The sequence below is a fragment of the Propithecus coquereli genome, unplaced genomic scaffold, assembly GCF_000956105.1.
Source record: "Propithecus coquereli isolate 6110/MARCELLA unplaced genomic scaffold, Pcoq_1.0 Scaffold137, whole genome shotgun sequence".
NCBI lineage: Eukaryota > Metazoa > Chordata > Mammalia > Primates > Indriidae > Propithecus > Propithecus coquereli.
The window spans coordinates 331,184-346,866 of record NW_012137969.1 but is presented as its reverse complement, the minus strand read 5'-3'; positions in this window follow the sequence as shown (position 1 = coordinate 346,866).

The window sequence follows — 15,683 nt, the reverse complement described above, 5'->3', positions numbered from 1 at the left end:
CAGAGAGAGCTCTGTTAGGAGTCGGCAGGGCTTGGGAACTAACTGAACATGCAGAGTGAGGGAGATTCTCATTGGCCTTTCCCTTTTCCTCAGTACTCTGGTGTATCAAATCACCACCTGCTTCTGATTTTAGCACCTCCATTCCCACCGCAGCTGCCTGAGGTCAGCCTTCCCTGTCTGGCCTCCTGTCTAGGGCAGGACATAAGTCTTCACAGTGGCTTCCAGTTACACTGCCACCAACCTCTAAAGAAAAGCAGGATTTGGGCTTTAAAAAATTTTTTTTCCTAACAGATTTATTGAGATAATAATTCACATATCATACAATTCACCCACTTAAAGTGTGTATTTCAATGGTTTCTAGTGTATTCACACAGTTGTGTAGGCTTCATCACAATTTTAGGATGTTTTTATAATTCCCCATAGCAACCCCATACCCTTTAGCTGTCACTCCTCTGCACCCTGATCCCTTCCCAGCCCTAATAAACCACCAATTTACTTTCTGTCTCTATGAATTTGCCTATTCTGGACATTTCATATAAATGGAATCACATAATGTGACCTTTTGTGTCTGGCCTCCTTCACTTAGTGCAATGGTTTTAAGGTTTACCTGTGTGGTGGCATGTGTCAGTACTTCATCCCTTTTTATTGTTGAATAATATTCCATTGTATGGATATACCCACAGACAGTCCACATTTGTTTATCCATTCATCAGTTGACAGACACTTGGATTTTTTTTTTCTTCACTTTTTGGATACTATGCATAATGTTGCTACGAACATTCAAATACAGGTTTTCATGTGAACATGTGTTTTCCATTGTCATGAGTACATACTTAGAAGTAGAATTGCTAAGTATTATACTAATCATTTGAGTAACTGCCAGACTGTTTTCCAAAGTAGCTGCACCATTTTACATTCCCACCAGCAGTGTATGAGGGTTCACATTTCTCCACATCCTCACCCATACTTCTTATTATCTTTTTCATTATAGCCATCCTAGTGGGCATGAAGTGGTATCTCATTGATTTGCGGTTTTGATTTGCATTTTCCTGATGACTAATGATGTTGAGCATCTTTTCATGTGCTTGTTTGGCTATTCGTATGTCTTCTTTACTGAAATGTCTCTTCAGATCCTTTGCCCATTTTTCATTCGGCAATTTGTGTTTTATTATTGAGTTGCTTTCTTTTATCAGTGTCTTATGGTAGGAAGTTGGTTATTGACTTGAGATTTTTCTTCTTTTTTAATATAGGCATTTACAACTATAAATGTCCCTCTAACCAGTGCTTAAACTGCACCCTTTCAGTTTTGTTATATTGTTTATTTTCATTCATTTCAAAGTATTTTTTAATTTCTCTTGTAATTCCTTCTTTGATCCATGGGTTATTTAGGACTGTGTTAATTTCCACATATTTTTGAATTTCCCAAATTTCTACTACTGATTTCTTATTTTATTTTATTGTGTTTGGATAACATACTTGGTATGATTGCAGTCTTTTTAAATGTATTGAGATTTGTTTTATGGCCTAACATATAGTCTATTCTGGAGAATGATGTCCTAGTGCATTTGAGAAGAATATATATTCTGCAGTTGGTGAGTGGAGTATTCTATAGACATCTGTTAGGTCTAGTCGGTTTATGCTGTAGTTCAAGTCTTCTATTTCTTTGTTGATCTTCTGTCTAGTTGTTTCTCCATTATTAAAAGTGGGGTATTGAAGTCTCCTACTATTATTATTGAATTGTCTACTTCTCCCTTTGATTCTGTTAGTTTTTACTTCAGAAATTTTGGACCTCTATTGTTAGTTGCATATATGATTATAATTGTTATATCTTCCTGATGAATTGATCCTTTTATCATTATAAAATGTTCCCCTTTATCTCTACATCTCTAGTAATATTTTTTGTTTTAAAGTATATTTTGTCTGATATTAGTATGGTCTCTCCATTTTTCTTATTCCTCTTTGCATGGTAACTTTTTCCATCTTTTTACTTTCAGGCTTGGGCTTTGAGTGCATCCTAAGTGGACCTTGGTCACAGATGACTGAACTAGGGGCTGCCTAATAGAGACATTCTGAGTCTGAATGATTAGCCAACCTAATGAGATCTCCACTGCTTGGGGGGGTGACAATGAGAGAGAGAAGAAGGATCCCATGCAAGAGGCTATGTGGGCCACGAGAGATGGAACAGACAGAGTGTTCAGTTCCCAGCCCAATCTCAGATTCTGAGATTTTCAGTTCCAGCCCACCTATATCCTTACAGTATACCCAAACCTTTTTTTCCCCCTAAAATTTGCAGAGTTGGTCCTTGTTTCTTGCAAACAAAATACCAAACTAACAAACATAGAAGTTTATTCCAGGAGTGTGGTTGCAAGTAACAGAATCTCAGAAAAGGCGTGGAACCTTCATAGTAACACAGTGAGAGAAGCAGAGACGACCTCCACATCCCTGAATGGGATGTTAGAAGTGCATGATTGATAAAACAGTTAATGGCTTCTTGGTATTCAGATACTATGTCCATTTGAAAGTAAAGCTTTTGTGGATTTTATTGGTGTTCCTTTAGTGCACATTAGAATCACCTAGAGATTTTTTTTTTTTTTTTTGAGACAGAGTCTTGCTTTGTTGCCCGGGCTAGAATGAGTGCCGTGGTGTCGGTCTAGCTCATAGCAACCTCAAACTCCTAAGCTCAAGCAATCCTCCTGCCTCAGCCTCCCAAGTAGCTGGGACTACAGGCGCCAGCCACGACGACTGGCTAATGTTTTGTTTCTATTTTTAGTTGACTGGCTAATTTCTTCTATTTTTAGTAGAGACAGGGTCTCGCTCTTGCTCAGGCTGGTCTTGAACTCCTAACCTCAAAGGATCCTCCCTCCTCTGCCTCCCAGAGCACTAGGATTACAAGCGTGAGCCACCGCACCCGGCCAGTCTGGAGAGTTTTAAAAAGCATGGATACCTGAGTTGCATACCCAGAGATTCTGATTTAATTCTTCTGGGGCAGGGCCAGGGCATCACAATTTTTCAAAGCTCCCCAGTTGATCCTAAAGTACATCAAAGTTGAGAACCACTGCTTGAGACACATTCTAAAGGAATAAGGAGTGTAAAGACTGTGTTAGATGGACATTTTCAAAGCATTAGGTGATTTGCACAAGAAGGAACAAATTTTAGTTTCAGGATGCCTGGGTAGAATCAGGTAACAATATTCAAGGCCACTCTGTGGAGCTGTGGCAAGAAACACTTACTATCAGCCAGTGACTGGAAACTACGGAGAATTAGATCCCTTAGTCTCTGACAGACTTGGCAAAGAAAAAACATAAAAAGAAAATTAGATCCCCAAAGTGTATTTTTTTTTTTTTAGAGACAGGGTCTCACTCTGTTGCCTAGGCTGGTCTTGAACTCCTGGCCTCAAGTGATTCTCCCACCTCAGTCTCCCAAAGCATTGGGATTACAGGCATGAGCCACCACCATATTCTACTTCCTAAATTGAATGGTAGGTTTATCAGTGTTTATTTATTTTTATGCATTATAATTAATGTGCATAATATATGTTATTTGTATATTTTCAAGTATGTTATAAAATTTTTATGCCAAATATTTTATAATAAAAAAAGATACCGTTAATTGCCAAATTACAGCATTTGCTAAGTTCTCAACTGTTCTGAGTTTCTGTGGTTAAAATTAAGGTCTTGATTATCAAAAACTGAAATCTTGGAAGCTGGAATTGCAATATCTTGAGGGGATGGGGCTTCCCAGTCCCCTGGGCCCCTCCAAGTGATTTCTACTGCATTCGTGATTGCCAAGCAAATGTGATGAGTCACCTCCTAATGAGGAACATCTGGTCACAGGAGTTTGGAAACACCGTGAAACCAAGCATGGTGTGCAAAATCCAAGCAGGGAAAAAAGGGATTATAGGGAAAATTTTCTAGGGAATTGTTGCAGGAGTAACTTTGTGGACTTGAATCCTGTGGGTTTATAATCAAGGAGGGAGGACAGACCAAATCAAGGAAGATAGAATGTTTATTTCCTTCCTCCCCCTTCCCTCCCTTCATTTCTCTCTGTCTCTGTCTCCACCCCAACCCCCTCATTTTCCTTCTCTTCCTGCACACAGTTTGGTTGATTATACTTCTTTGTCAAGCTGACACTGAACAGCCTGATGGCTCTTGGCACATCATAGGTGAATAAATACCAAGATTGAAGGAGAAAGGAATGACAAGTCACTAATAACCAACTAACTGCTGCCTCCTCCCGGACCCAGAAAAACTTGCCACTGATGAAAGAGTAATCAGCAAAGCCCCTTTGTTGGGGGTGAGGGGAGTTGTCCCAGGCAGCAACAGGAAGGACAGTAGTTAACCAATTCCTGATAACATCTGGAAAGGAGGAAACTAGGTGGTTACACTCAAAAGGAAGCAGTGTTAAAAGCAAAGTGGTGGACCATCCAGGCTTTGCTACACTCTGAATGTGGCCATTCTGGTTGTTGAAATGCTGAAAAGCTTTCCTATCTGTTGGTAAATTGTTGCCAAGAGTTTCCTGAGTGCCCCAACCCCATCTACCTGCCTCCAGGCCACCAGACCTCCTCCTCATTCAGCAATGAAAGCGTTAACACCCAGCATAGCTGTTGATATCCAGGAACCTGACTTAGTGCTAAAGTCAGTGTCTGTTCCAAATGACTGCTGGCCATGTGGTAACAAGCTGCTAAATATTTTGAATATCACCCCTAGTTGTGGCCACAAAAAAGCAAAAGTCAAGTAGGTGTGGTAAATTTGTTGCAAGAAATGGCCTAATACGCTGAACTGAGGTTTTGGCTTCTGCTCCAAGCGTTGGCAGGAACAGAAGAGATGGGCGGGCCTGGGTTGGGCTTGGTTTATATAGCAAGATAATTCCTTAGTTCAATGAACAAAGATCTAACTCAAGCCAGCACACTACATAGCTACAGTCTCTCTAGCAATTACCACCCTTGAGTGAGTTTCTAGACCCAGTGTTCCTTGAAGAGGAGGATGGTAACATTGGAGGAAGGCTGCTATGACATCCTTAAGTTCTCCAGGCTGCTTGGTACCAAAGATTGACAGCACTGAAAAATAATGATTACCTCAAGCTTAAATAGGTGGGTACTTGACATGCTGTCTTCAGTTTGATAAAAGCATTTTTCTCGGTTTCTCTTTACTCACACTAGCAGAAGCGATTTATCTGCAGGTGGCAGGTATAGTAGTCTACCTTCACAGGGACCTAGTTCACCTCACCCAGGGACCAACCATCTGGGTTTGCCCAGGACTGTTGTTTGGGAACTGAAAGTTCTGCATCCTGGGAAACCCCTGGGTCCTGGGAAAACTGGGATGGTTGATCACACTAATCGACTCCATAATATTCTGCGTTGATGATCTCATGCTGATTGCCTTGGACTCAAGGAAGTAGCAGAGTCCTCCATGTCTTTTTGAGACATGAATGCAATGGGGGTGTGAAATAAAAGTTGCAGAAATGCAAGGACCTGCCACATTAGTGGAGTTCTTAGGAGGTCATTAGTAATGAATAATACAGTAATGGAATATCTCCTTCAAAGTGGAGGTGTGGGGGGTGTGGAATGAAGGACCAGTTGCTACATTTTATACTCTTTCACCTAGTAAGTTTTGGAAGCAGCATGTAGCAGGACTGTTTTTCACTTCAACAAACAAAAGTTCACTCAAGGAAGCTGAAGTAAGACAAACAGATAGATGAGGGAGACCAAATCTCTTAGATCTGGGCCATAGTGGCATCAGGTTTCATGTAGATTGAAACTGAAGAAAGTTCTGGGTCCAGGAAAATGCCAGTTGCTTCACAATAGGAATTTGTGAATTTTCCTCTACCTCAAGAGTGTTAATGTGACTTAGCCACTGTATACCACTTGTTGGTGTTTGTTTCCTTCTACTTGATTACACATTTCTCACCTTAAAAACTCAAGAAAGAGAATCTGATTATCTTTTTTTGCATTTTTGTTATTTTGGAGATAGGGTTTTGTTCAGTTGGCCAGGCATGAGGGCAGTGGCACCATCATAGCTCACTGCAATCTCAAACTCCGGGGCTCAAGTGATTCTCCTGCCTCAGCCTCCCAAGTAGCTGAGACTACAGGTGTACACCACCACACCTGTCTAATTTTCTATTTTTTTGTAGAGACGGGGTCTCACTCTTGCTCAGGCTGGTCTAGAACTCCTGACCTCAAGTGATCCTCCCACCTTGGTCTCCCAAAGTGCTAGGACTACAGGCGTGAGCCACTGCACTGGCCTATCTTTTCATTTTTAAAATGTTTTATTTTTAATAAAGTTTGAGATATACAAAATTTAAAAAGTTAAATACTTCCAAAGAATAAATAGAAGACCCCTTCCAACACTCCACCATTTCTAGCTCCTCAGAGGAAAGCACTTGTTCAGTTCTTATAGCTGATTATTTTGGTATTTGGTTTATCTTCATATTTCTAAATAACATGGTCATATTTTTAGCTCTTGATTTTGTTTTTCAGTTGTACCTATTATCATTTGACTTACCGCTGTGGACAATGAGGGTTAGCTCTCTTTAACTTCCCAGTCCCACACACACTTCCTACCCACCATGCTCTCAACACAGATGGTTCAACTTAGTAATCTTTCAACTTTATGATGGGTTTAGCATGACATAGCTCCATTCTAAGTCCAGGAGTATCTGTTTATGTTTGTCATTTTAGTTAGAAAGATATTTGAAGTTATATTTTATAACTATGTAAATTGTTATGCTTAATTATGTTATTCATAATTAAGCCATATGTTATAATGTTACTACTTTTCCATTTGTTTTCCCTGGAGTTAATAATTGCCTGTTGTTTTGTTTGCCCACATCTTAAGATATTATTCCTAATTGAACCCCATATGTATAAATGTCTTCTCATTATGTTGAAACATATGGAGTAGACTGTTGCAGGACAGTGAAGGTATGTTGCTGCACCTGCCAGGTAAAGGTAAAATTTTAGGTCTTCTTATCAGTTTCATCTTCTTGAAGAAACCCCTCCAAGAACCTTCTGGTCTTCTCCACTCTGGCTGTCTTCTATGCCAACAGCTCAGCTGTCACCTTGGGGGTCTCCTCTCACTATTACCCTAGGGATTCCCCCACCCCCTTTTTTTTTAGAGAGAGATGGGGTCTCACTATGTTGCCCAGCTGGACTCGAACTCCTGGCCTCAAGCAATCCTCCTGCCTCAGCCTCCCAAGTAGCTGGGACTACAAGCACGTGCCATTGTGCCTGGCTTCCCTTCATCTTTCTTATATTGGATACCTTCATTCATGAATCCCAAGTCTTCACATAGGTTCTCCACCAATAGCTTCCTGAGCAAGTGTTCAGGAAATGTTCAAGACTATATAACAGAAATTGCTACTTATGCAACCAATGTCTGTCTTCCACTCTTCCACAGTAACAAAGTTTTTAGCTGTGCACAAGACCATCCAAGATAAAGTCTATATTTCTACATTTTCCAGACTCCGTTGCAGCTAGGCGTGGCCATGTGACCCAATTCTGACCAACGGGATATAAGAAGAAGGGTTTTGTGGCCACTTCTGAAAAACTTTCTGAAGAAATAGCTGGAAAATGCCCCAGCACCTTCTTCATCTCTTCCACCATCTGGTGTCTAGCGCTTCTATGCTACCATCCTAGACCATGAGGATGAGGGTCACACCCTGGGTGTGGCAGAGTTGGGGCTGGAATGAACTTAAGAGTTTCGTGGAACAGAGCCATTCTACTGACCTAGATTTTTATATGAGAGGGAAAGAAAATTGTAACTATTGTTTTGGGTTTTCTGTCACTTGCATCTGAACTTTTAACTACTGAAAATGTCTTTAGAGTAATTCATCATTGTACATTGGTTATGTATGGAATTATAAGTTGGAAATTATTTTCCTACAGAATTTTGAATGCATTGTACCTTAGCCTTCTAGCTTTCAGGGCTGCTATTATAAATTCTAACATGGATCATTTGTTTGTACCCTTAGAAAGTTGGAAGATTTTTTTTTATCTCCATTATTCTAAATTTTACAAGGATGTGCCTCAGTGAGGTTCTTGGTTTTTACTAATTGTGCTATGGCCCTTGATAGGTCCTGCTAATCTAGAAGCTCATGCCCTTCCATTCTGGGAAATGTTCAATTTTTCAGTGATATTTTTTCCTTTGTTTTTTTCTCTTCTCTCTATAACTTCTATTATCCATATATTAGATCTCCTGGACTGGTCCATTAATTATCTCGTATTTTATTTCCATCTCATTTTTTGAACTACTTTTTTAGAAGATTTCGTCAACTTTATCTTCCTATCATTCTTCTAAGGTTTTCATTTCTGTTTTCATATTTTTATTTGTTTAATTAACTATTTTTGAGACAGGGTCTCGCTCTGTCACCTGGGCTAGAGTGAAGTGGCATCATTACAGCTCACTGCAACCCCCAACTCCTGAGCTCCAGCGATCCTCCTGCCTCAGCCTCCCGAGTAGCTGGGACTACAGGCTCAGGCCACCACACCCGGCTAATTTTTCTATTTTTTGTAGAGACAGGGTCTCACTCTTCCTCATGCTGGTCTTGAACCCCTGGCCTCAAGTGATTCTCCTGCCTCGGCCTCCCAGAGTGTTAGGATTACTAACACTGCACCCAGCCTGTTTTCATATTTTTAATTTGCAATATTTCTCTCTTGTTTTTTGAATATTCTTTTTTAAAGAGCATCCTGTCTTTGTTTCATGAACATGGTACCTTATCTCTCCAAGGATATTAATTATGGTGGGATTTTTTTGTAAAATTGTATTCTCTCTACATATTAGTAGTATCTGTTTCTTTCAAGTTGCTTCTCTTTATTTGAACTATACCTTTCATAGAAGAGGTTTTCCTGAGAAATACTGGTGATCCTTAGGTGGGCACTAGAGTGAGCACAGAAAATTCTTGGCAGGTCCATGTGCCTGGGAGGAGATTTTCACTTATGGGGTTCCCTGTAGGGTGAGACCCAGCTAAGCCCTTTCCATGGAGAAACTCCAAAGTCAGTGTCTTCAAGTCTGTTCTCTTGGACTAATCATATTTCCCAGATAAAACGCTTCTCAGATCCTGCCTGGAGGGTAGAGGCCTACGTGGCTTCCAGCATCTGGGAGCTGGGAGTGGGAGTGGGCTGGGAGTCTCAACATTTGGTGCGCTAACTTTCTTTAAATCCCTGTATTTTCAGTTAGATACACTCATTCTCAACTGGGTTTATGTCCCATAGTCTGGAAACCCTCTGTTTTACTTTCTCCAAGGATAAACCTCCAGTCTTATTTCAGGGAGGAGAAGGGACAGTCACCCACCTGTGGGTGTTGGCTAGGGAGGGAATCTAGTGGTCTGATGTATTTTTTAAAAATTGAGGTGAAATTCACATAACACATAACACAACCAGCCATTTTAAACTATATAATTCCGTAGCATTTATTGCCTTCAGTGTTGTACAACTACCACTTCTATCTAGTTCGGAAACATTTCCATTACCCCCAAAATAAAATCCTGTAGATATTAAGTAGCCACTCCTCATTCCCCTCGCCCCAAGCCCCTGGCAACCACCAATATGCTTTATGCCTCTATACTTATTCTGGATATCTCATATAAGTGGAATCATACAAAACGTGACCTTTTTGTATCTGACTTCTTTCACTTAGCATAATGTTTTCAAGGTTCAACCACATTGTAGAATATATCAGTATTGCCTTCCTTTTATGGCTGAATAATATTCCATTGTATGTGAATATCACAATTTCTTTATCCATTCATCTGTTGATGGACATTTTGGTTATTTCCACCTTTGAGCTATTGCGAGTAGTGCTGCTATGAACATAAGTGTACAAGTATTGGTTTGAGTAACTGTTTTCAATTCTTTGGGGTATATAACTAGGAGTGGAACTGCTGAGTCATATGGTAATTCTATGTTTAACTATTTGAGGAACTCATAAATTGTTTTCCACAGCAGCTGCACCATTTTACTTTCCCCCCAGCAATGTACAAGGGTTCTAATTTCTCTACATTCTCACTGATAATCGCTATTTCCCCCTTTTTTGATTACAGCCATCTTAGTGGATGTGAAGTGGTATCACACTGTGGCTTTCATTTACATTTCCTAATGACATGATGTTGAGCAACTTTTCACATACTTTTCGGCCATTTGTATGTATTCTTTGGAGAAATGTCTGTTCAAGTCCTTTGCCCATTTTTGAATTGAGTTGTCTCTTTTGTTATTGTTGAGTTTTAGGAGTTCTTTATATATTCTGGAATTGATCCCTTATCAGATATATAATTTGCAAATATTTTGTCCCATTCCATGAATTGCCTTTTTTCCCCTCTGCTGATATTGCCTTTTTTTTTTTTTTTTTTTTTTTGAAGATAGGGTCTAGTTCTGTCACCCAGGCTGGAGTGCAGTACAGTAGCATGATCTAGATCACTGCAACCTTGACCTCCTGAGCTCAAGTAATCCTCCTGCCTCAGCCTCTTGAGTAGCTGGGACTACAAGCATGCAGGACTACATGTGGCTAATGAAAAAAAATTTTGGAAAGATGGAGTCTTGCTATATTGCCCAGGCTGGTCTTGAACCCCTGGCCTCAAGTGATCCTCCTGTCTCGGCCTCTCAAATGCTAGGATTACAGGTGTGAGCCACCTCACCCAGTCAGTATTATCTTTTGATGCACAAAATTCTTAAATTTTCATGAAATTCAATTGTCTATATTCTTTTTTGTTGTTTGTGTCTTTAGTGTCATACCCAAGACATACAGTCATGTACCGCATAAGGACATTTCCATCAACAATGGACTGCATATATGACAGTAGCCCCATAAGATTATAATGGAGCTTTTATATTGTATTTTTACTGTACCTTTTCCATCTTTATATATGTTTATCACACAAATACTTACTATTGTGTATAACTGCCCACAGTATTTAGTACACTAACATGCCGTACAGGTTTGTAACCTAGGAGCACTGGGCTATACTATATAGCCTTGGTGTGTAGTAGGCTATACCATCTAGATTTGTAAAAGTACAATCTATGATAGTCACACAATGACAAAGCACTTAACAGTGCTTTTCGCAGAATGTATCCCTGCCACTAAGCAACTCATGACCATACAGTTGACCCTTGAACAACATGGCTTTGAACTGTGCGGGTCCACTTATACATGAATTTTTAAAAATAAATATATTGGAAAATGTTTTGGAGATTCGTGACAATTTGAAAAAACTTGCAGATGAACCACATAGCCTAGAAATATCAAAAGAAATAAAAAATTTTATTCTGAAAAAGTTAGGTATGTTATGGATACATGAAATATATGTAGATATTAGTCTGTTTAATCATTTACTAGACACAAATCTATTATAAAAAGTTAAAATTTATCAAAACTTATGTACACACTTACAGACCATACCTGGCGCCATTTGAAGTTGAGAAAAATGCAAACAAATGTAAAAATGCAATATTAATAATAACTGTGCTAGGCACAGTGGCTCACACTTGTAATCCTAGCACTTTGGGAGGCTGAGGCGGGAGGATGGCCTGAAGCCAGGAGTTCAAGATTTCTGTGAGCTATGATCAAGCCTGTGAATAGCCACTGCACTCTAGCCTGGGCAATGTAGCAGACCTCATTTTTCTTTTTTTTTAAAGGGAGATATCTCACAGTTCTTGCATATTTGTCATCATGTTTAGTGCAATACTGGAAACCTTGAATAACACATGGGTCCCATACAAAGTGCCACTAGTGATGCTGGAAGTGTTCCCAAGAAGCAGAGAAAAGTCATGGCATTACAAGAAAAAGTTAAATTGTTTGATACGTACTGTAGATTGAAGTTTGCAGCTGTGGCTGCCAGCCATTTCAAGATAAAAAGAATCCAGTGCGTAAGGACCATTGTGAAAAGAAGAAAAAGAAAGAAAAGGAAATTCACAAAGCTGTTGCTGCAGCTATACCATCAGGCACGAAAACTTTGTGGTTTTTTCAAAACACCTTTTTATCTCATGTTGGAAATGCAGCTCTGTGTTTTTCTTCTTTCACACTTATCGAATTAGAAAAACCAGAAAACACAGCTTTTATGTGATGCAAGATTGCTAAAAGAAAGGCATACCCATAGACTCTAATATGATTTGATAAAAAGGAAAGTCATTATATGACAACTTAAAGCAAAACAAAGGTGAAGGATTTAATGCTGGAAAATTTGCCAGATGCAGTCAGTGGCACAAACTACTACTGTCCCAGATACTGGGGAGGCTGAAGCAAGATGATTGCTTGAGCCCAGGAGTTCAAGACCAGTCTGGACACTATAGTGAGACAGAGTCTCTTAAAAAAATAAATAAATAGAAAATAAAGTTGGAGAATTTATTATTTTCCTTTCTTTCTTTCTTAAGAGATGGGGTCTTGCTATGTTGTCCAGGCTGGATTCAAATTCCTGGGCTCAAGCAATACTCCTGCCTCAACCAGCTGGAGAATTTAATGCCAGCAAAGGATGGTTTGATAATTTTAGAAAGAGATTTGGCTTTAAAAATGTCAAGATATTCCAAGTCACTACAAAGATAAAAGGATAACATAAAATTTTCTTAAAATGTCAAGATATCAGTAGAAGCAACTTGTATCAACCAAGAGGCAGCAGACAAGTTCTCATACACCATTAAGAAAATCAATGGAGGAGAAAGGATATCTGCCGGAACAGGTTCTTAATGCAGATGAAAGTGCCTTATTCTGGGAAAAAAATGCCACAAAAACATTTATTAGTAAGGAAGAGAAGTGAGCACCAGGAGTTAAGGCAGGAAGAGATAGGCTAACTCTACTGTTTTATGCAAATGCAGTTGGGTTTATGATCAGGACTGCTCTCACCTACAATGCTGAAAACTCTTGGGGCCTTGAAGGGAAAAGATAAACATTAGCTGCCAGTGTTGTGGTTGGACAACAAGAAGGCAGGGACAATGAGACCCTTTTTCTGGATTGGTTCCATCAATACTTTGTCCCTGAAGTCAGGAAGTACCTTGCCAGTAAGGGATTGTCTTTTAAAGTTCTTTTGATGTTAGACAATTGCTGCTGGCCACCTAAAACACGAGTTAAACACCAAAAGCATCAAAGTAGTCTACTTGCCCTCAAACATACCTCTAATTCAGCTTCCAGATTGGGGATCATAAAGGCTCATTACACACTCTACAAAAAGGATTTTCAACGCTATGGAAGAGAACCACACTAGAGAGAGCAAAGTCTGTAAGGATTATACCATTGAAGATGTCATCATTGTTACTGAAAAGGTCATGAAAGCCATCAAGCCCCAAACAATAAATTCCTTCTGGAGAAAACTCAGATGCTGTCCATGATTTCACAGGATTTATGACAGAGCCAATCAAAGAAATCATGAAAGAGATTGTGGACATGGAAAAAAGTGGGGGGTGAAGGGTTTCAAGATATGGATCTTGGAGAAATTCAAGAGCTAACATACACCCCATAGAGGAATTAACAGAGAAGATGACTTGATGTGGATGAGTGCTTCCGAACCTGGGTCAGATGATGAGGAAGAAGATGTAGAAGAAGCAGTGCCAGAAAACAAATTGACATTAGACTATCTGGCAAAGGGGTTCCAATTATTCAACACTGCTTTTGACTTCTTTTACAACGTGGATTCTTCTGTGATAGAGGCACTGAAACTAAAGCAAATGGTGGAAGAAGAATTGGTAATGTATAGAAACATTTTCAGAGAAATGAAAAAGCAAAAAAGTCAGACAGAAGTTACGATGCATTTCCATAAAGTTATACCAAGTGCACCTGCCTCTCCTGCCTCCCCTTCTACCTCCTCCACTTTCTCCACCTCTGCCACCCCTGAGACGGCAAGTCCAACCCCTGTTCCTCCTCCTCCTTGTCAGCCTACTTAGTGTGCAGATGACGAGGATGAAGACCTTTACAATGATCCACTTCCACTTAATGAACAGTAAATACATTTTTTCTTCCTTATGATTTTCTTAATATTAATATTTTCTTTTCTCTCACTTACTTTATTGTAAGAATATAGTATATAATACATATAACATACAAAATATGTGTTAATTGACTGTTTATATTATTGGTAAGGCTTTTGGTCAACAGTAGGCTATTAGTAGTTAAGTTTTGGGGAGAGTCAAGTTACATGCAGATTTTCAACTGTGTAGGAGAGTTGGAGCCCTAACTCCCACATTGTTCAAGGGTTAATTGTTATCGCAAATCCAATGTCATGAACCTTTTGTCCTACGTTTTCTTCTAAAAGCTTTTTTTTTTAAGTTTTAGGTCTCACATTTAGATCTTTGATCCATTTCGAGTTAATTTTTGTATATGGTATTAGGTAAGAGTCCAACTTTATTCTTTTGTGTTGGATCTCCAGTTATGCCAGCACCATTTGTTGAAAAGATTGTTCTTTCCTCATTCAATGGTCTCAGAACCCTTGTCAAAAATCATTTGACCACATATGGGAGGGTTTATTCCTGGTTCTCTATTCTATTCGATTGATCTATATATCTCTTTATGCCAGTAACACACTATTTTGATTACTGTGGCTTTGTTGTAAGTTTTGAAATCAGGAAGTGTGAGTCCTCTAGCTATGTTAGTCTTTTTCAAGATTGTTTTGGCTATTTGAGGTCCCTTGAGATTCCACATGAATTTTAGGATGGGCTTTTCTATTTCTACGACAACACATTTTTGGGACTTTAATAGAGATTGCATAGAATTTGTAGAACACTTCGGTTAGTACTGACATCTTCACAATATTAAATCTTCCAATCCATGATCATGGGATGTGTTTCCATTTATTTATGTCTTCTTTTACTTCTTTTAGCAATGTTTTGTAGTTTTCATTGTACAAGTCTTTTACCTGCTTAGTTAAATTAATTCCCAAATATTTTATTCTTTGTGATATAAATGCAATTGTTTTCGTGATTTCCTCTTCGGATTGTTTGTTGTTCATATATAGAAATGTGAATGATTTTTGTGTGAGTCTAGTGCCTTTTTAAACTTTCCATTAATTCCCTTGTTTTTAGCTTCCACATTTACCCTAATTTCCAGATGTACCTGCTGCCACCAATTCCTGAGGAGGCCACTTGAAATTCTCCCACAGCTCACTGGTGTTCTGTTCACCTGTGGGGTTCCCCCCTGCCATCTTTTTCTCTCCCTGTATTTCATTTTTGGTATTTTCTATTGTTACATCTTCAGTTAATACTATTTTCTTCTGTAGTGTCTAATCTGCTGTTAATCCATGCATTGCACTTTTCATCTCAGATATTACATGTTTCTTTTTTGGAGGTTAGACTGGGGCCTTTTTTGTATCTTCTTTATCTCCCCTTATCATGCTCATGCTTCCTCCATATTCTTCAACATATGAAACATATTTTTAATAGCTGTTTTGATGTCCTTGTCTACTAATTCCATCACCTGTGTTATTTCTGGGTCTGTTTCTATTTTTTGACTTTTTTTTCTGAGACACTGTGGATATGTTTTCCTGCTCCTTTGCACCTTTGATTTTTTTATTGATGCCAAATAGTGTGGATTTTACATTCGGATTCTTGATTTCTTTGTATTCTTTCAAATATTTTGGCTGGGTGTGGTAGCTTATGCCTGTAATCCTAGCACTCTGGGAGGCCGAGGCAGGTGGATCGCTCAAGGTCAGGAGTTCAAGACCAGCCTGAGCAAGAGCGAGACCCCGTCTCTACTAAAAAATAGAAAGAAATG